At 45.7% G+C, this 21,619-nt stretch overlaps 1 protein-coding gene across 4 annotated transcripts in view; it reads right to left on the bottom strand.

The window, feature by feature from the left end:
- SUSD6 (sushi domain containing 6) overlaps positions 1 to 16,795 on the bottom strand; it is a 93,588-nt gene extending 76,793 nt beyond the window's left edge. For 2 of the 4 annotated variants that reach the window (XM_045901091.3, XM_045901092.3), the window contains exon 1: positions 16,499 to 16,794. The gene's annotated coding sequence lies outside the window, so the exon portion shown is untranslated. Of the gene's footprint in view, positions 1 to 16,120; positions 16,326 to 16,498 lie in introns of those variants that run through there. The other 2 variants (XM_064571249.1, XM_045901094.3) reach the window with 2 other exon arrangements.
- Between the last annotated feature and the right edge of the window lie 4,824 nt (positions 16,796 to 21,619).

The raw sequence follows: 21,619 nt of genomic DNA, 5'->3' as shown, positions 1-21,619 counted from the left end.
TTCAAGAAATAAGTACAACTTGAGATTTCCCAAGTTTTTTAAAAACAAGTTAACAGGGAAAATGAATTTTGAGATGTGTACTTTACAAAGGGAAAGTGCAATCTAGCCCTCTTCCCTGTTAAACAAGAACAAAGCGGGGAAAAGTGCAGATTGAATGAAGAACACTTGTTGGTTAAAGCAACTTGGGGATGCCTGGGTGGCTCAGTTGGTTGGGCGGCTGCCTTCGGCTCAGGTCATGATCCCAGGGTCCTGGGATTGAGTCCCACATCGGGCTCCTTGCTCAGTGGGGAGCCTGCTTCTCCCTCTACCTGCCTCTCCCCCTGCTTGTGTTCTGTCTCTCTCTCTGACAAATAAATAAATAAAATCTTTAAAAAAAAAAGCAACTTGGTGGATTCTCTGACATTTTCTAAACAAACACTTCCCTCCCACCCGTGACAGATTCTGACAGCTTGAGCACAGTCATGCTTCACACAGGGACCTCAAAACAACTAAAATAAAACTAGGGTGTGATCTGAGAAGATCTGTTATGGCAAAGCATTCTCCCAGTGCTCTGTTTAGGCTTCTTATGGATGGCAAAAGGCCTTTTTATAAGCCTGTGGCCTGGCTGTGTCACGGAGGAGAGGGATGTTTTGTCAATCTGAAGGAATAGTTTCTATAACTGGGGTGGTCAGACTCCCAATGACATGGACGCTCAGAACAGTAATAATAGCATCATTATTATTAACTGGCACTTGACTGCATTGTGCATGGATCTAAGCATTTTCTATCCAATATTTTATTTAATCTTCACAACAACCTTAAAAGGTAGGTATTACGACTATCTCCATTTTTAGACAAGGCACAGAGAAGTTAAATAACTTGCCCAAGGTCATTATAGTTAGCAATTCATGACACCAAGCTTACAAACTAAGCAGTCTCACCCCAAAGCACACAATCTCGGTAGAGGTTCACATTGAATCCATATTAGATTAACGTAATTCATTTTAAATATTAAAATGATCCTGGATATATTATGGAAGAGGAGGCAAAATTCCCATTCATTATAAAAGAAAACAGGAAGCCGTGAAGACTGTTCACACTGCCGCTTGCAGCTCTATACCCTCTCGAGGTGGACTTGGACTTGGCTTTGAAGCTCTACTTCAGAACCTGAGCAGAAGGAAGTTCTTTACATGTCATTCGCCAGGACCCCACCCACAAAGGAACTGATTCCCTACGTGTAAGGTGGGTCAGGTGATTCTAACTAAGCACACTTTAAGAAACACTGCTTTGGGGCATTCTAGAAACTTCCGAAGCTGCTGCAAATTTGGGAACTAGGTCATCAGATGTTGAAGGCTAATTCCCCTGAACTGCTAATGAGACAGGCACCGCATGTTAAAAAAGCTGTTGAAAGAGTGGAGTGGACTGAACCAGGAATTCAGAGACATTAACTCCCAGAGCTCTTTACAGACTTGCATCTAATGGAGAGATTGCCCTCTCCACGATGTGCATATATGTTTGTTCCCAATCTTCCACAGCTGAGATAACCTGGCCAGAAGGTGCCTCAAAAATGAGCTTGATTTCTCTGGAAAATGACGGCCAAAGATGGATACACTGCGTATTAGTGTTCAAATTCAGATATTCCTAATAGAAACTTCAACAGAAAAAGGCTGAGAGGGGCGCCTGAGTGGCTCAGTGGGCTAAGCGTCTACCTTCGGCTCAGGTCATGATCCCAGAGTGCTGGGATCGAGCCCCGCATCCGGCTCCCTGCTCAGCGGGAAGCCTGCTTCTCCCTCTCCCACACCCCCTGCTTGTGTTCCTGTTCTCACTCTCTCTGTCAAATAAATAAATAAAATCTTAAAAAAAAAAAAAAAAAAAAAGGAAAGAAAAAAGCTGAGAGGGGAAGAATTCATTTTTGTTTGTTTTTTTTTAATGTTTGTTCTTTAAAAGTCCCAACACAAAGCACGTTGCCTGGGTCTTTGCACTCATTTGTAAATTGAGTAAAGATGTACTTGCTTTAGGGTTGGCCTCTCTGTATTTTAGTCTGTCAGTTAAGTGCCCATCCACATATGTGAGCTCACCAATTTTGTCCTTCCTCCTTGGCTTAAATTATTTATTTCAATTGCATTACTATACAAGAAACATGGCTCCAAGTTCAGAACCAATTTCAGTAATTTAATGAAGTTGTGTAGAAATGCTAATGCTTTCTGGGGCACCAGGCTGACCTTTCCCTGCTCCTTTCTAGTCTCTGAGGGTAAGTCCTGGCTGCTGCCTCCCCTTGGGGTAGGATGTCCTCTCTTCCTGGATTTCCACAAGGTCTTAACAGAGGCTGGTTCTGCTACTTACCAGCCATGCCAACCTAGAAAGGTTTTTTTTAATCCAGTTTGGCATTAATTCTCACAACCATAAAATGGGTATAAGCAACCTACTTCAAAGTTGCTGTGAAGATTAAATAAGCTAACGCAAATAAAGCACTTAGAACAGTGCCTGACACGTAGAACGCACTCCATACACGTTATCTTTTATTATGAGTCTACCTTGTAATGTTAAGAAAATTTTACGTGAATCTAGAGCTTTCTACTTTTCAAAGCAGTCTCAATTGATTATTGCTACAATTAGTCCTCACAACAGTCAGAGAAGACGGAAAGTGTATGAGCATTTTCTGCTATAAGGAAGAACTCATTATCCCCCTAGATTTGGAGCTGGAGACCTGTCGCAGTCATCTTTGTATTCCACCCCCATACATACTAGCATGAATCAATAAATTAATGTTGAAGTGGACTGAATGTAGGGTTTGGTCATGCTATCAACAGAGCAATCCTAGCCTTGTGACAAGGAGCTAGGGAACAAATTAGAATCATTATTCTAGGGAATTCCTGGCTACCCTGAACACAGAGACAAAAGGGCCACCTTTCCCAGTCCTGATTCCAACTCATCTTTGAGAAGAAGCATTTGCAGGAAAGGGAGCAGCCAGAGGTCACTTAGAGGTAAACGGCCGAAGTGTCCGTGCACAACTCTGAGGCAGCAGGGAACCAGGATAATATAACGGGGCATTACCCAGCCCCTCCTGCTGGGCCAAATGGGGATCCATAAATGCGGCATCTCAGAGGCAAACAATGCTGCCTTCCCTAAATGAAATGGGAGTTGCCTTTCAGTAGAGTACAGGCCAGTCTATAAATACCCTCTCTTCCTGCATACATCCAAATGTCTTAACCCAAAGGAAGGGATTAAAAGGCTTCCTGTGGGGCCAACTGCCACCTGCCTAAATACAGAGACTATCTGGTCTCCCAGACCCTAAATAAACCCTACAGAGTATCCCTGAGGGAAAAGCTGCCATCATTCAACAGTATACGCACCCCCCACCCCCACCCCAGTGATACCTCAACCTTTTTTTCTTTCCACTTTGGTTTATTTTTGCTCACCAACCCCGCCTTCCCAGACCTTCACCCAGGACCATCCACTCCCATGCATCCCTCCACTGCAGCTCCTACCTGGTCCTGACCTCCTCTCTCCAGGTATTTGTTCTCTGTCTCCCTCGCCACCTCATCCTCCACCCCAACTTTCTAACCCGCATATATTATATCTGCCCTGAAAAACACAGGCTTTGGAATCACTCCAGCCTTGGTTCTACCGCCAACAGAGTAATTTATAGTACTTAACTTTTTAGAGCTTTTCTGATCTAGAAAGTGAAGACAAGCCCATGAGAGTACAGCACCTAGCACAGTACCTGGCACACAGCACACTCAGTACTTCCTGCCTTGTCCCACTCTCCACATTTTTCTTCTTTCTTTCCTGGGTTTCGTGACTCTGACTGTCACTGTTCCTAGGTATTATACGTGCTACATACATCCAAATGTCTTAACCCAAAGGAAGGGACCCAATGATGAAAATTTTAGTCACCAAGGTTAACCATGTAGCAGGTACATTCTGGGACAAGGTCCCATCAGCAACCTTCAAATTACACTAGAGATAAGACTGGTTACCTTATACCTCCCCACTATAAATGGCCCATTTGGTGAAGAAAGTAACCAGAGGGGACAGAAAGACACAGAGCTGAGGGACACTTATGGCCAGCAAAGGATAAATAAAGGCCTCTGTTGAAAAGAGAGCTACCCTACAACCCACGAATTGCACTACTCATAAAGATACAAATATAGTGATCCGAAGGGGCACCTACACCCCAATGTTTATAGCAGCAATGCCCACAATAGCCAAACTATGGAAAGAGCCCAGATGTCCATCGACAGAAGAATGGATAAAAAAGATGCAGTACATGTGTATACAATGGAATATTACTTAGCCATCAAAAAAGTGGTATCTTGCCATTTGTAAAGACGTGGATGGAACTAGAGGGTATTATGCTAAATGAAGTAAGTCAGAGAAAGACAATTATCAAGTGATTTCACTCATATGTGGAATTTAAGAAACAAAACAGAGGACCATAGGGGAAGAGAGGGAAAAATAAAACAAGACAAAAACAGAGAGGGAGAAAAACCGTAAGAGACTCTTTAAAAAAGAGTTTATTATTTGTCAGAGAGAGAGCGAGTGAGCACAAGCAGGGAGAGCAGCAGGCAGAAGGAAAAGCAGGCTCCCTGCTGAGCAAAGAGCCCGATGCAGGACTCGATCCCAGGATCCTGTGATCATGACCTGAGCCGAAGACAGACACTTAAGTGACTGAGCCACCAAGGTGTCCCCCATAAGAGACTCTTAATCATAGGAAACAAACTGAGGGTTGTTGGAGGGGAGGGGGAAGGGGTAACTGGGTGATGGACATTAAGGAGGGCATGTGATATAATGAGCACGGGGTGTTATATGCAACTGATGAATCACTGACCTCTACGTCTGCAACTAATAATGCACTATATGTTAATTAACTGAATTTAAATTTTAAAAAAATTTTAAAAAGGAAGGTAAGGGCAGCAGTCTCACATGCAACTAAAACCCCAAAAGAAAGCTTCCCATAATTCCACATTTACATGTAAAAATGTTTAATTAATTCTGTCAGCAAGAACAGCTGCCAGTTTCACTAGAAACACCATCTGGTTCATTTCTGATAAGGCCCGGGCACGACTTCACATAGGCCAGAGACTGCCTACAATATGGATCCCAAAAGGCGGCATCCTAGATGACAGCTCCAAGGCAGTGTGCCATTCCTCTCTCCCTGGTGCTCGGAAGCTGCTCCTGCAAGTTCACGATTAGGCCTGAAATAAACCCAGAGCTTCATTCTTTTATAAGTATCTCCTTCAATCTTCCAGGCATCACCCTGGCTAACTCAACACAGGGCCTTAATACAAGTGACCCAGTTCCTCTGTGCCTCGCTTCCTGTAACTCTGAAGTGGGCACAAGCTCCACCTCACTTCCAGACACCAACCAGAATTAATTTAAGCAGGTCTGTTTTCAAAAACCAGATAAATACTATAGAAACGTGGCAAACAGCCTGAACAACTTGTATTTCAGAGGGGCTTTCATAAAGTGGGTGCCAGGGTGGCTTCTCCACTGTAGAGTCTCATTTTGCGATTAGCTTAGATTAAGAGGGTCCTTTCCATGAGGTCTTTAAGCTCCTCCAAGGATCTTCCTTTTGCCAAGCCAACAGGAAGCACTTTGATGTACTTCGCTAGAGGCCTTTAGGCAGCCACAAATAAGGAAAAGAAAGCAGGCTGGAAATCTAGAGCAGACTCGTCTAGGGGTGCACAGACTTGACTGGTATTAAGTACTGAAAAGTGATTGCCTCAATAGCAGGGCCCTTCAGACCCTGATGTGGAATTATACAATGTGGATGCAATACTACAGCAAGTATACATTCCAAAAAAGATGGAATACAGGGTTTGCCAGCCACCACTAAATGCAAATTTGGAAAAGGGTGTATTTGAAACACACGAAAACAACATCAAAACTACGAAGTGCGGGGCGCCTGGGTGGCTCAGTCGTTAAGCGTCTGCCTTCGGCTCAGGTCATGATCCCAGGGTCCTGGGATCGAGCCCCGCATCCGGCTCCCTGCTCCGTGGGAAGCCTGCTTCTCCCTCTCCCACCCCCCCTCCTTGTGTCCCCTCTCTTACGCTCTCTCTCTGTCAAATAAACAAGTAAAATATTAAAAAAAAACCCAAAACTATGAAGTGCAAGAATCTGTATACATACGTATACTCCTTCCAGGCCACTAGGCAAATTTAGATGGCTGTAACTTTTGACATTGCACTGCATTTTTTACCAGATGGTAAGAACTTCATGACCCCAATGAAGAAGGGAGCAAGGCCAATGTTGTGAAGTCTGATGAAGAGAAAACCAAAGAGGCAAGGGTGAGAAGTGTACTGTACAATCCCAAAGTGAAAAACTGGTGGCTTCAGCTCTGATCCCCTAAGTTTGGTGATGAGGATCTCTCACTTTCTGGAAACACTTTCTGTGTAGAAATCACTCAGCGCCCACCCCCACCCCCATCAAAATGTGAATATACAGAACAGGAGCCCACAGCACAAAGCTTACAACCTATTTCCCACCAAGTCTAACTTCAGCGCAACCATTCAGTCTCATAAACGGGCAGAAGACAGTTATTCATGGAGCAGGTAGGAAGTCGCAGGCAATACCAAAGTGGTACGGAGAGGGGCCTTCCCCTAGGGAGGCTGAGCCCACCCCTATGCAGGTCTTCCAGGATGAAGGAAGGAGAGGTGGGCAGACTCTGGGCTGTGAGGCTGTCGGTGTGAACTCCAGCAGAAGGGCAGTTAACAGAGAAGGCCATTTCTGCTGCTAATTCAACATGGCCTCAAGACAAGTCACCAAACCACTCTGTGCCTCACTCTCTGTAACTCTGAAGTGGGCATTAACTCCGCCTCACTTCCAGCACAGCTGTGAGGACAACAGCTGATAAAAGTTAATATTTACTGAGCACTAACCACGTGCCAAATACCAGGCTACCCGCTTGATATGTCTGCTCCAAACCCCTATATGTAGTAGATACTACTATAAACCCCCATTTTCAGTTGAAGAAACTGGGGCTTAACAAAGAGACTTACCCAAAGCCACATAAGGCAGACTGAAAATTTAACACTACAAAAGCAAGGGTCGACCATGAATTAATTAATATCACTTCTTCCCCAAATAAACTGCCATTTGAGTATTTTTTAGTTGTGAGGCACTGTACCTGGTTTTAAAGATCCAGTTTGGGGGCACCTGGGTGGCTCAGATGGTTAAGCGTCTGCCTTCGGCTCAGGTCACGGTCCCAGAGTCCTGGGATCGAGCCCCACATCGGGCTCCCTGCTCAGCGGGAAGCCTGCTTCTCCCTCTCCCACTCCCCCTGCTTGTGTTCCCTCTCTCACTGTGTATCTCTCTGTCAAATAAATAAATCAAATCTTAAAAAAAAAAAAAAAAAAGATATGGCCTAATAAAAATAAATATCCCGTTTTATTTGATTTTCATAATTATCCCATGAGGGGGTACTTTTAAGTTATATGTGCCAAGAGTCAAAGTCACATGACACAAAAAGGAAGTTTTAGAAATTATAATTTTCCTGTTACCCTTCAACACCCTCAAATCCTCCATAGCAAGTAATCATTAATATTTTGGTAGCTACCTTTCTGGAGACAGATAGTGTTAACAGTACCATCTCCATTTTACAAAGGACAAAAATGAGGGCCAGAGAGGTTAAACTTAGCTCAAGGCATAGAGCTGGCAAATGGCTGAGCTGACAGTGAAAGCAGGGTTAATCTGAACCCAAGGCCTGCTATCTTCCCCTTGCCTCCCACTCAGTACCCACTTCTTAAAACAATCGTCCATTTTCATTCACCAAAGGAAAGGGGGAAACTGCCTGGCTCACAGCCAGTCTTACTCCTCCACTTTCCCAATGACGTGGAATAAACAGACAGGGCTGTCTAAGCACACCCTGCCCCAGTAACATCAGCACTGCTTTATGTTTCTCCAAATCTAAGCCGTCCTGGGTGAGATGGGACCTTCACTTCCAGCTTCCTCCCTGCCCTCACAGACGCATCTTTGCCTCTGAAAACAAGGGCGGGACAATAGGGAAGAGGAGGTCAAGCCTCGCCTACAGGAGACCCAAGATCTCCTTGTCTGCAGAAAAAGGAAGGATGTTCCTACAGGAGCCCTCACAAGTTCTCAGGCGAAGACAGTCCCCTTTTGGAAACAGTGTTTACAGAGTTGCTCAAAATCCCCATTACCGAGTCCTTAAGACCCAAAGAACTCAGAACTTCTTCTCTGGCTTACCCCCTGGCTTACCCCCAACTGGACCTTCTAATAACCCCCAAACTGCATGGATTCCTAGATACCAAGGTTTTGACCCTATGGCCTCTCCCCTCCTCCAAAAATAAAAATAAAAGCCCCTCAGACAATATAGGAATGCTTTTCCTTAGTTAGGAAATGAAAGCTGCCTTTCAAATTTTGTACGCTTCCACATTTTTGTCCCAACTGTACATAAAAACATACTGACCTTGAGAGTACCTATGCTGAGATGGGGTGGGGGAAAAGGAAAGGGCTGTTGTATTGTTTTCCATGAGAAAGTTAAGATTTATCAAGTCTGCAATTCCAGGAGGTTTCCTCTGTCCCAGCATGTGGTACCAATGTTTGATGCAGCCTGAGCCCGAGCTGACTCAGTGTCACTATTTACAAGCACAGTGGCTGCTAAATGTCTGCTGGTTACCAAAGGCCTTGGCTTTCCCATTTGGAAAACGGGACTAAAATCTTCCTCACAGTATGATAGGACATCTTACATGAAAGCACTTTGTAAAATGAAGAAATCTGTACTGCTATTAATATGGCTGCCCAATCTGCACAGTAAACACAGCAGAGACTTAAACCAGCCCTTCCATCCTCAAGGGGCTTAAAATCTATGAGTGAAAAAGACAAACCAAAATAAATGCTAGAGGACACTTGTTAGGCCGTGTGCTGCAAAGAATCCCTGCGGGGAGATGATTAAATGGGAAAGAGCATTCAATAAATACTTGTTCGATTAATAAGTGAATGCAGATGCACTGCTTGAAAAATACCTACCTTGTTGCTATTCACAGAAAGTTTTACTAACACCATAGGCTCTGAAATCTGTTCATCCTGCTGTTGCTCACATATATCCAAGAAAAGCAGTGAGCATTTGTAGAGAGCTGCCCTTCTTTCAAAGATGTGATTTTTCAAAAGCGTGTATAGACCTTCAAAGGAGATGACCCACACAATTACATTTTATAATTCCAGAAGTAATAGAACCACCCCCAAAAGAGCTCATTTCTGGAGAACAAACAGAAACAAGCCATCCTACTACTACTTCCTTGTTTGCAACCAGATTCACAGTGGATGCTAAAAATATATTAAGTAAATAAGGCGAAACTGTAGATACACACTTGTAGGTTGGATTTAGGGCATGACTGATGCCTCCTGAGGCTTTTAAAAGATGGACAGAGTTCCAGAAACAAAAACCTGGTCCTGAAAATTAACAGGGGTAACTCTGGTATTGGATCCAAATTCTTAAGGGGCCCTGCAGTTTGGTTTTCACTAGCCTTGCTAAAACATTTGGAAGAACCTCTAGTACCCTCTCCTTGCTTCACCTCCTCCCGCCTCCACGGTTTCTGAGCAGTCGTCTTTTCCTGCTACCAGTCAGAGTGAAGTTGGTGAATGTTAACCGCTTTTCATCACCCTGTTTATATCTGTTTTTCATTCAACCCAGGCCTCCCCTTCAAATGTCTCTTTTTAGAATCTCATCACTAATATCACTCTTTGATTCCTTGTCATCCACAGCTCAAGGCCTCAAGGTCACCTTGCCCTCTCACCCTTTTGACTTTAATCCTCTATCCCTGGTCAATCACTTATCAACCAACCAAATAATTCAGGGGCTGAGTACGAAGCAGACAAGGCTGTCACTGACTGACCTCAGGTGACTCCCAACCTCAGCCTGGAACCTGGATCAACACAGAGATGGCTCCCCTTAGAAGTAAAATATATGGGGCTGTGTGCTTATTGGGAGCCTTATGTGTGCCAGTACGGTATTAGGTTCTTTGCTGTCCCAGCCGGTTATAAAGCCACAGAGAGATCAAGAAAAGAGATATCACAAGTCAACATTTACTTCTAAAATTGAGGCCTGGGGAAGACAGGAAAACATTCCCTAAAGAATTCACACTACTGCTCCGATTTCCCTTCTCCCAATTTCTCACTGTGGAACCCACACCCACTTTTCTCTCTTAATTAAAAAAAAAAGAAAAAGAAAAAGAAAGAAAGAAAAGATATTTCAGGGTCAGAAAACATTTCCACAATAAAAACTGATTGGTTAAAGAAAGCCTGTAGACAGGAATCCTCACACCAGACCAAATTCCTAGACCTACCTTCCTAGCCAACCTTGATGGTTGGCTCTCCCTCCCAGCCTAAAAGAAACCTCTAAGCAGGTGCACAGAACCCTGGCATGGAATGTTTCGTAAGAAAAGGAAAAGATTCTGAGAACTATAAATTACATTTGATAAGGAAGGCTCTGTGGGGTTCATGGTCAAGTTCGCTCCATAAAACACAATGCTGCAATTTAGAACTGAGGCTTCATGCTGAAAAAAATTTTTTTCAAAGCAGCAGTACATGTGCACTGAATGTAGGCACTACTGCATCTGTAAACTCCCACTACTCTTTAAAGTTCAGCACCGAAGATCTGGAAACAATGCTATTGTATTCTCACACACATAATTCTTCCTTTCATTTTTTTCTTTTTCTTGGTAGCATCTTTTCTTAATTCAGGGCAATATCCTCAACAACACATAATCAAAAGTTTTTGCCATAACACTGTTCTTCCCCAAACAAACTGCATAACCAAAATGTTAACTCCAATGTAGAAATATGGATGTAGATTTTAAAATATCTCCCCAAGAAATAAACACATATGGCTACACAAAACTTTATACATGGGTGTTGACAGCAACATTATTTATAATAACAAAAAACAATCCAAATGTCCATTAGCTGATGAATGGATAAACAAAATATGATATATCTATACAACAAATTATTTAGCAAAAAAGTGGAATAAAGGACTGATACATGCTATAATATAAATCTCAACAACATTAAGCTAAGTGAAAGAAGCCAACTTCTAAAGACCACATGTTGTATGATTCTGTTTATGTGAAATGTCCACATAGGTAAACTACAGAGAAAGAGAGTAGATTAGGGGTGGCCATGGGCTACAGGGATTGTGAGGAACCGGGAGTGACGACTAAGGGAGTTTCTTTTTAGGGTGATGAAAATGTTCTAAAATTAGAATATGATGACAGCTGTCAGCTACAGCTGATCTAGTTGATGGAATATTACAAAGCCATTAAAAATAATTATAAAGGCTATATGTCATTACAGAAAAATATTTATGGTATAATGCTAAATGAAAAAAAAAAAACAATACAAAACTGAATGTACAGGGATTCCCAACTGAAAGAAAGCATAGAATAGATGGAAATGATGTTTGTGGTAGGATGGTAGAGTCATGGTGAGTTGTTTCTCCCCCTCTATTCTGCAAGCTTTCTGTAATCTTGTCCCCAATGTGTTAACAATTAAAAAAAAAAAAAAAAGCAGCCCCCCAGTCTTCCCTCAGACAGTTAGCCTAGGCTGCCACTTAAAATGCAAAATAAGCAAAACCACCTTATTCTCTTTTTCAAGTTCCCTTTTTAAAACTTCCACCCACTTAGAGTGAGATCGACTGAGAAGAGCCCAAAGAAGGAAGAATGGGATAAACAGTCCTATCCCATTCCCAGAAGCCAGTTTCATTTTACTGGCTTTGTCAGAAGCCGAAGCCTAGTCTAGCCAAAAGTCTAGCAGAGGGAGTCTACACACAGGCCAACTTCATGCTCTGATCTTAAACTTCTGTGGGTGAAGGCAAGTCACTGCTGACAGGAGGCTGGATTTGGAAAGATGAGACTTTCCCCCTCCTTAAGAAAGGATGGTTTGGAAAGGGGAGGCTGGGAAAGAGCCCCTATTTATGCCTCTTCTCTGAGGTATAAATCTCCAACTACAGGAGAAAAGAATCCTGAGTCATTGAATTTTTCACCACAAAAGATCCTCTTCTGAGTAATGAAGAATTGTCAGTCACCACCTCTGCTGTCTGCAAACCCCTGAGAACCTATTACTGTCATCGGAACCCAGGCTAACTTTCCCCAAATCAAGCAATGGGGCTCTACGGAAAAAAAAAAAAGTCTAACACTTGCACACATGTGTGGGAGGGGGGAGTACAGGGAGGGAATTTAAGGGCACACTGCTATCAGGTAATTTTAGGGATCTACTAACACTGGCAACAGTAACAGGGAACTATGTCTGTTTCTGCTTGAGAAAACACTTCAATAATATCCTGTTTCTGGAATACTGCATAAATTCTTGGCATGCAGCCTTCAGATGTTTCAAGGGTGCTATTTTCCTTTTCTGAGACAGAAGGGCCCAGGAAGGAGAATACATCAGAGGCCACATGGGAGCCTGTGAAACCTGTCCAAGTCTCACTACACTTGGGGCATTTTCTGCTGTTACTATACCAGTACCTTCAGAGACTCAAGTGTCCCCAAGCCCTGACAGAAGCCCAGGTGGCCTTTCACAGCCGAAGTGACCCAGCTCAGTACCACTAGAGGTCTACCAGCAGAGCGGAGACTTCCACACTCAGGGAAGAATCAGAAGATGAGAGAGTAAACAGAGAAACCCTGCTGGTTTCTAGGCCAAAGGACTAAAAGGGAAAGAAAAAGGACACCATCACAGACACACATGAGCACAAAAAAAAGGAAACATCCACAGGTGCCTGACAGGTTTTGCTGCTAAAACCTAAGCCTTTTAAGAGGTACCTCTTTCCCCAGTGCCTCTACTTTCTCTTAAATAAAGGTTTTACACAAAGACACTCACGAACTTACAAGCATCCAAGGGAACAATGGCTGTTGCCCTGAATCCCAGCCAGAGTGGGAGTGAACAGATCTTGATGCTCAAGGACAGTCACCCCCACGCTGTCCTGGAATTGCTTCACTGGTCTCAGATTCAGAGCTGCTGCAGCTTCAAATACTCATCACAAAACCCCCAGCCCCAAACCTCAAGCTGCATCCTTCATTCCCACCGATATGAAAATAGCTCTCCCACATTACAGGCATCATTTCTCACTGCTCTAGTTTCCAAGTCTCCTGCAATGTGGCAACATAACTTAAGAATATTAATTTTTTTAAAAACCATTCCACTAAATGAAATCTCACTATGGTGGGATATATGGGTGGCCCCTAGACTGAAGCCATCTTGAGCAGAAACCGAAAGTGTCTCTATTATCATATATGCATTTGTTCCAATGTTTACCCTTAACCCAACTGTCCTAATACTCAACACTCAGGTCTGCTTTCATATATTAAAAAAATAAGGCACTGGGCTTCTTCCTCTATTTGTTCTTCCCCCCACTGCTTAAGGGAAGATCCCTAAACAAGACTTCCTTACTATCCAGAAAGATGGAAGAGGGAAAATGAATCCTGCTTGTCAGCTTCAACTAGAAGACCACATGTCAATTCAGGAGCTCAGTAAAATGCTTCACATGGCAATTACACAACCACTACCATTGGACCTGCTGATATTCAGGCCTTCAAGTGGGCACTGCAAGTCTGTAAGTAGGCACTGTAGTCCTGCTGCGTCTCAGTGAACTGTCTCTTGGTACATGGGGAATAGAGGGGGAAAACAGCACATCTACTCTCTGGTCTTCCTTTTCTGCCCACAAGCAGCTCTAAGACTTCTCCACAGTTCACTTGTTTCAGCACAGAAATGAGGAAGCTTATGTGAATAATTTTTTTTAAAGACACTACAATTCTCTGAGCCTTCTTTTCTCTAGCTTACTTTATTGTAAGAATACAGCATATAATACATGCAACATACAAAGTAAGTTTTAATCAGCAGTTTATGTTATCACTAAGGCTTCCTGTCAACAGCAGGCTATTAGCAAAGTTTTGGGGGAGTCAAAAGTTATACATGGATTTTTGACTCCATCGGGGTCAGGACCCCTAACCTTGTGTTCTTTAAGAGTCAACTATAGTTACCTGGTTGTCACAACAGCTAAGGATATGGGAAAAGAGCATAAGGAACGATGTAAAACATAAAGCAGGTCTTTCTCTGGGCTATAGAAAAGCATGGAGGGAGTGAAATAATGCTTAGTAACAATAAACCTGAAATCAGTTCTTACTTTTAAAAAACCAGGTGAATTATTACCTTTGGAGGGTGCATATACGTGTATGGAGTGGGAGGGTAGCTGTAGAAATTGCTGCCCCAGCAACAGCAAAGGAGGAAATCCCCTGCCAGTAGATGCACCATTACATAAGAGCACAAGTTCAGTCACCACAGGATGGAGACCTGCCAGGAAACCAAACAAAGTGCTGAGGTCTCTTCTCTACCAGCCGCATCTGCAACACCTCATTCTACCTTTCTTCTCCTTTCTGCTGCCTAAATTCTGGGCCTTGAGAAGGCAGGCCTCAGCAAATAAGCTGAACTGTGCCGTGTGACACTGGGTTTGGTCTCGGAGTTTAAATATTTGGGGGGGAGGGGAGACAGCCCTACTCTGAGCACACAGGGACCTGTCCCCATCTAACTACAGGTGAGGATTTGTTTCATATGCCATTTCTACTATAGTATCCAAGTCACTCTGTGGACAGGAAGTCCTATCTATCAGTCCTCATACCAGTAGTGTCCTCTAATTTAACTCACTGGACAGCAGGTCCTTACGCAGCAAATGGTCACAACTTAAAATTAACAACATAAACCAAAATACACTGACTTAAAAGACTGTAAACTCCATGATGGCACGGCTGTGTTCTGTCTTACTCATTGCAGTATCCCTAATACCTAGCACAGTGCCTGGCATACATTCTGTATCACATTAATACTGGGGAAAACTGAATGAAACAATGAATAAACAAATTAATATTGTGCACATACCATAAGTGTGTACTTTGGAGAATTATGGATGCTCAAGATCTGAAAAAGAGCTTGAAGAAGTAGTGCCCTGAAAAACTTCTAGAAAGACTCCAGTTTCAATTTTACTAAATGGTAAGCAAATTAGAAGCTAACAGTATAATCTAGCAGATAAAGTGTGGGCTCCACCATAGCTATTTTTGTGACCTTGGGCAAGTTTTGTTTGGTTTCGGTTTCAACTGGAAAAAAAAAAAAAGGGAATCATAACAATATCTACCACAAAAGTCTGTTATTAAATGAGATCAATAAAGTAAAGGTCTTGGCACAAAGCTTGGTACACGGTCCTCGAGAACTGTTCCTATTATTGCTATTATTGTTGCTTTATTAAATACCTCCTTTACTGAGGGGGAAGTAGACCTACCCAAATTTTCATTTCTGGCTGAATATGCATCTAGCTAAAAATGCAAAGCCGAGAAAATTCAGAACTCAACGCCAAGAACATGTCTATACTAGCCTCCACTAGATGGTGACAATTTGGGTGTGGAATTCCCAAAACAGAAAAGGTGTGTGTGTGTGTGTGTATCATTCATACATATATTTTAAACCAGAGGAATGAAAAGAGCAAGAAATGAATTAACCACTGCAAGGAAAGACACACTTCTACCTCTGCAGATCTAGAAAGGGGGAGTAAATGCCTACAGTTAACTGAACTGGGTAGTTTTACTGCACCTCTGTGCAGAGCACACACAAGCCCAGTTAGCAAGAGCAACAAAGCCCAGCGAGCTCCCTGCCACCAACAGTACATTCTGTGGGAACAGCAGTATTAGGCCTCTTGGCCAAGACATGAACTTCCCCCTAATGAGCCAAAGACTTGATTTTGACGACCTTTTCGTCTTGGGTCTTACGGTCCCACCCCCACCCCATGCTAATCTCATTACAGGTAACTTTCCACTTCAGCAACCCCACCGCCAAACTGTGAGGGAGGGTCACACCTACACTATTATTTGGAGTCCCTAAAAACCAGGAGTAAAAAAGAAGGTCTACATATATAAACAGGAAGTGGTTTCGGTGAGTCTCGGCCCGGATAACAAGTAAAGTTTTTGAGATTAAAGAGCAGATGAGGCGCGGGGGCTCCAGAAAGCTCCAATGCTCCCACACAGACTCCAAGATTTCCTCAGGAAATCCACCGTCGCCAAGCCACCCTGCCCCGCGCAGAACCCGCAGCTACGGTCGGCCGGAGGGGGAATTAACAGTAATAAGAAAGGGGGCCCCCGCCTACCTTCTCTCCGCGACCCACAAAGTCTGCTTTCCGCCCTGACTCCCGGCCAGGGAGCGCGACCCCCCCCATACGCCGGGCGAGGCCAAGCGGCGCGCCCGGGTCCCGGCCACAGACCGGCCGTCCGGACCTCTTCCCGGCCTCCGCACAGCCCACGCCGCTGCCCGCTCAGCCTCCCCGGCCGCCCTCCCGGCCCCGCGCGCGGCCGGCCGGGTGACAGCGGGGCCGGCGCACAGAGCGGCCGACGCCGGGCGGCCGGCCGGGGCTCCCCGGCGTCCCCCCCCGGAGGTGCGCGCCGGCCCCGCGCCCCTGACAGCCGGCCGGGCGCGCCAGTGACACAATGCCTGGCCCTGCCGCCCTCCAGCCGCGGTGACAACTCACCCCGGGAACCGCGCGGCGACCTCCGCGAGGGGGGCGCTCGAAGCTTCCGCGGCGCCGGGATCCGCTCTGCCGCCTGCGCGCGCCCGCAACCCTCTCGGGTCTAGGCGAGGCCCTGCTTGCCCTTGTCTGGCTAGCGCTGGCCGGCGCTGCAGGAGGAGGCGGCGGGAGGCGGGGGGCGAGGCTGTCGCCGGCTTAGGAGAATGGAACGCGGCGGCGGCGGCGGCGGCAGCGGCGGCGGCGGCGGCGGCAGCGGCAGCGGCTCCCGCGTCACTGGCCCAGCTGTACCGCCCGGGCGGGGGAGAAGCGCGGAGGGGGGAGGGGAAGGGGCGGGCAAGGGGCGGGGTCAGGCGCGCACGCAACAAGCGCCGGCGTCGCGCCGCCGGGACCGCCCCGCTGGGAGGCCCTGCCGGTCGACGGCTGCCAGCACGCACGCGCTGCCGGAGGGGGCCGCACGGCCCGGGGGAGGTGAGCCCGGAGCCGGGGCGGGGCGGGGCGGGGCGACGGGGGCAAGGGGGGCGTGGGGGACGGCTTAAAGGGACAGTCACGCCTACTGCGCTTGAGTGGCCCGGGCCGTGGTACCCACTCGGCCTGCGCCGCGTTTGCAGTGCGCTCTCCAGTTCTTTTACTATTATTATTTTGTGGAATTTTTGGATGTTATTTGGATTATGGGATTACTATTATTTGCAAATAATTGGTTTGCTCCCTGGTTCACAGGGCGCTTTCACGCGTGTTCCCTTATTAGCTTTTGAATCGCTTACCAGACCTACCGGCTGATGCAGGTCATCATCTCCCTATTAAGGAGTACTTCTCAAACAGTGTAGCGTCGATTACCAAGCTTGAAATTGTCCCAGGGGGTAGGTGCGTGTAAAAATGCAGATTTGGGATCCCGCCTCCAGCCATTCTGATTCAGGAAAGCTAGGATCGGACTCAGGGATCTATTTTAAGGAGCATTCCGAAGTGAGTTCTCAGCACATCGAAAGCACTGGACAGATCTCCAGGTTGAGAAAACTGTAGTTAAGAGCAAGGATCGGCAGAGTCGGGGCTAGGACCACGCCATACTCCTAACTTTATTTCCCATCCTGAGCCTTGCCTCTTTGGGCTGTTTTCCAGCATATACTATGCGAACAGTTTGTGCACTGTATCGTTACATCGTTTGTTGGTGATCTCACTGCAGCCCTGGGAGGTAAGTCCTCCGTTTGTGTGTTTTCAGGGCTTGTGGCCCATTGATGGTGATGATAGTGACTTTATCTTTGTGCCCCAGGACCTTGTACAGTGCCTATTCAGAGGTGCTCGATAAATGTTCCCGGAGCTCCTACTTGAGAATCAGTGCCAGAGTTTGCGCTTGGACCCACAGACTTCGGCCTACTGCAGCTTGGGTCAGGCAGGCCCCTCCTCCAAAGATGCCCTTTGGACAGGATACTCCCCCTCAGGACCTCTCACCTAACCTAGTTCTAGTAGGTTCTGTGGAAAAGTGCTGTGAATTAACAGGGCATGTCCTTGAGGTAGCTCAAACCAGACAAGCAGAGTGCCCCTCCCCAGCCCATGCACAGGCACCCATCCCCAAGAGAATCCTCCCCTTCTGGGCGCCACAGAACCTGTGGCTATAGCTACCTTTTCCATATGTCTGTCCTTGCTCTGCCTTCTTCCATGCCTTCCTGCTGGGCATCCTTCCAGTCCTGCTCATTTCCCCTCTCTGCTGGGGCTGCACTGCCCAGATCACCAGGGGGTTGAAAAGCAAGTATTAGGCTGGCCTGGGTCTGCAACAGAGCTCAGCAACCCTGTGTGGGCTGCAGGAACACCCCAGGCACACCCAAAGCGGTGGAGAAGCGCGGAGGGGGGAGGGGTACAAGGGAAAGCGTGGGGGAAGAATTAGAGAAGACAAATGGAGAGAAGAAAAGGTGGGCAGATTACCTACAAAGGAAGCTTGGTATAATGGAATAGAGGTTAGGCCGGGCATCGGAGCCCCTGGCTTTGTACTGCAGTCAGTTTGGCCACTAACCAGTTCGGTGACCTCATCAAGACCCACCACCTCTCACACTGTAAAATGGCTTCCGAGACTCATTGCAGGTCTGAACTCACTTCCTAAAAATCCTCCCCTGGGCCCCCCCAGTGTCCACAGAATGAAATCCAACTCCCAAGCAAGGGCTGTGTCCAATGCTCTCTACAGTCTGTCCCAAGTCCCCTCCCTCCTTCCACACACCCCAGATACCACCTGCATACCTCTCACAGGCCACCTACTTTCACATCTCAGAGCTTGTGCCTACTGGAATGTCCTCCCCACTTACCCTTTGCAACCTTTCCGGAACTCTCCTTCCTTTCTGTGGCATTTTGGACAAGCCTCGGTTTAGCTTATTATTTCCTTCTGCTTTATATTGCAGGATCAGGGGTGAGTCTCTTTTCTCCCTTTGTAAGCGCTGGCTCCCCAGCCTCTCCTCTCCTCCCATTTCCCTGCCTGCCTGAATTCCCCCGGCCTCCTACAGAACTGAGCAAAAGGCTCTTTACATTCTGCTATGGGTCTTGCTCATCTTTTCTGCAACATTGGGGTGATATTTCCTGGCCTAGATTAAATATTTTTATGCCATTGAAAAGATAATTCTTAAAATGAGGGTTAAGAATAATTTAGACTTAGAGATTCTAATGGGGGAAGAACCATTTTTTTAAATTAAAAATTGTTTTAAATTTTTGGTTTTTTTAATTTGACGGCTTTATTGAGATCCAGTTCACATACCATACAATCACAATTTAAATGTATAATTACATATTTATAGTGTATAGTTCAATGGGTTTTAGTATATTTACAGAGCTGTGCAACCATTACCACAATCAACATTTTCATGATCCCAAAAAGAAACTCTACACCCATTAGCAGGCACTCCCTACACCCCTCTTACCCCGCCACAACCAATAAGCTACTTTCTTTCTCCATAGATTTACCCATTCCAGACATTTCATATGAATGGTATCATATAACATGTGGTCTTCAGAATTAATTTTTTGTAGCTTACAGCTACCATAATGACTTTTAAGGCCAGAACTAATTTTTTTATTTTCATTTATTTATCTAGACCCTACCTGTTCTAAAAGGACTTAAACTGGCTCTTTGAGTTGATAGTATTCCCAGATTTCCAGTACAAATCTTAATACTCTAAGCCTAGGTACTGGAAGATGGCTTATAGTTGGACCCAGGTTGGTGGTGAGTAGTCAATCATCCCAGTTTGGGGCTGCTGGGGTCCCTGGGACTTGGGATCCCTGGTGCTAAAACTAGGAGAGTCCTGGCAAACTGAGATGAGTTGGTCACTCATATGAGTCAGAGGGCATGGTTTTCTTTCTCCCTGTTCCAGGAATCCAAGTAGGAGCTCCCCCCTCATCACTGCAAGGGCAGGAAGTAAAGGAGAGAAAAGGTTGGGAATTAATACTTGGTATCTGTATTGCTATCATTGTTATGTTTAACAGCAGGAATGGCAGCTACTATTTATTGAGGACCTACTATGTGCTAGATACTTGGTAAGGACAACTTTATACATGTAGCCACTAATTTTGACAACAATTCTCCAAATTAAGTATCATTATCACCATTTTACACATGAGGAAACAGTCTCACAGAGATTTTTGTAACATCAAAAACTACCTGGGTGGTGCACTTGTTTGAGCACCGGACTCTTGGTTTCAGCTCAGGTTGTGATCATGGGGTTGTGAGATTGAGCCCCGTCGGGCTCCGCACTCAGTGTGGAGTCTGCTTGAGATTTTCTCTCCCTCTGCCCCTCACTCTCCTCCCCCCACTCTCTCTCTTTCTCTGAAATAAAGAACCTTAAAAAAAAGAAAAAAAGACAAAGCATATATGTTGCAAAACAAGAATTCACTCTTGTTTGTTCCAAAAGTTACACTTTTCCAAATACCTCATATGGCCCCTCCTACCCCCAATAAAAATAGCAAATAGTGACACAAATTGTCCTTACATATTTCTTGATCTTCCTGAAAGTGCTTTCTTGCATACCAGCTCGTGTTATCTGCATAACATCCCCATAAAATGAGACATTAATTAACCCCCTATTGAGACACCGAACAGGTTACCAGCTTACCTCACCTCACATGGGAGTTAGCATGGGGTTTCTCGTTTTAATTCAAGATTCCTTGGGTAGTCTTCAAAGCCCTGTGACAATAAATAAGTAAACCCACCTGACCCCAGAGAATCTGGACGTATTCAAGTTAGCTTAACCACAGAAAGTCAAGAGTCCAAGATGGGTGGGCCAGGCAGGGCTGAACCAGCAGAGTTGAGAGGCAGTTCCCACCCTGGGGAGGAAGATCCTGAGCTCAGGTGGTTGGTTGGTTGTCTGAATATGCAGGCCTGTGCCATCACCCTTCCTCAGATATTCAGGAGCCTATGACCCCAGACAGGCTCAGTGACCCGGGCACTGTTGGCCTCTAGTCAGGGGGCTTTGCAGAGGTCAGAGGTCAGAGCAGGGCTGCTCAGACTAGGAGTCCCTGTTCTGGGAAAAAGGACACCTGAGGCAGTGTGCACCTAATGCTGCCCAGTCAGTAAGTATAAGAGAGTGACCCAACACCATTGCCCACCCCCCCCCCCGCCCCCTGCTTTTCTGAAGCACTGACAAATCTTTGACACTTTTATCTGGTAAAAATCAGGTAAACTGGATGAAAGTGTTGTTCCCATTTTATACTCAAGGAAAAGTCAAGGTAGCAAAGAGAGTATCTATCTGCTCTGTCTTCAGATAACTGTCCAGATCCCCCCTCACCAGGTTCCAGTCACCCTGTTTCCCTGTTTCTACTTTCTGCCCTTTGCCCCAGGGCTGGGCAGTGACTCTGGGAGTCAACCAGCTGGGAAGAAGGAAGGCACTGGGGGCAGCCTGTGACCTGAGGCTCTTGCAGACAGAAACCCCACCCACACTGGCTCCTGGTCATTTGACACTGCATTCCGTTGATGACTTTCTTCCTCAAGGCTGCCCAGGGCAGTTCATTCTCAAGTGACTTCATGGTGGATCGGCTCTGCTAACTCTGAGCTGCAGGTGGATGGAGGAATGGAAGGGCCCCTCCTTCAGACTGTCTGAAGAGGCAGAGGCAGGGCTGTGAATTCTGGCCCACTTACATCGGAATGTCTGCCAGGCA

Source organism: Mirounga angustirostris, unplaced genomic scaffold (genome assembly GCF_029215605.1).
Source record: "Mirounga angustirostris isolate CCGP_5_RB_7025 unplaced genomic scaffold, mMirAng1.0.hap1 SCAF_9, whole genome shotgun sequence".
Lineage (NCBI taxonomy): Eukaryota > Metazoa > Chordata > Mammalia > Carnivora > Phocidae > Mirounga > Mirounga angustirostris.
Note: the sequence above shows the minus strand (reverse complement) of the source record. Positions and strands in the feature narration are given on the sequence as shown.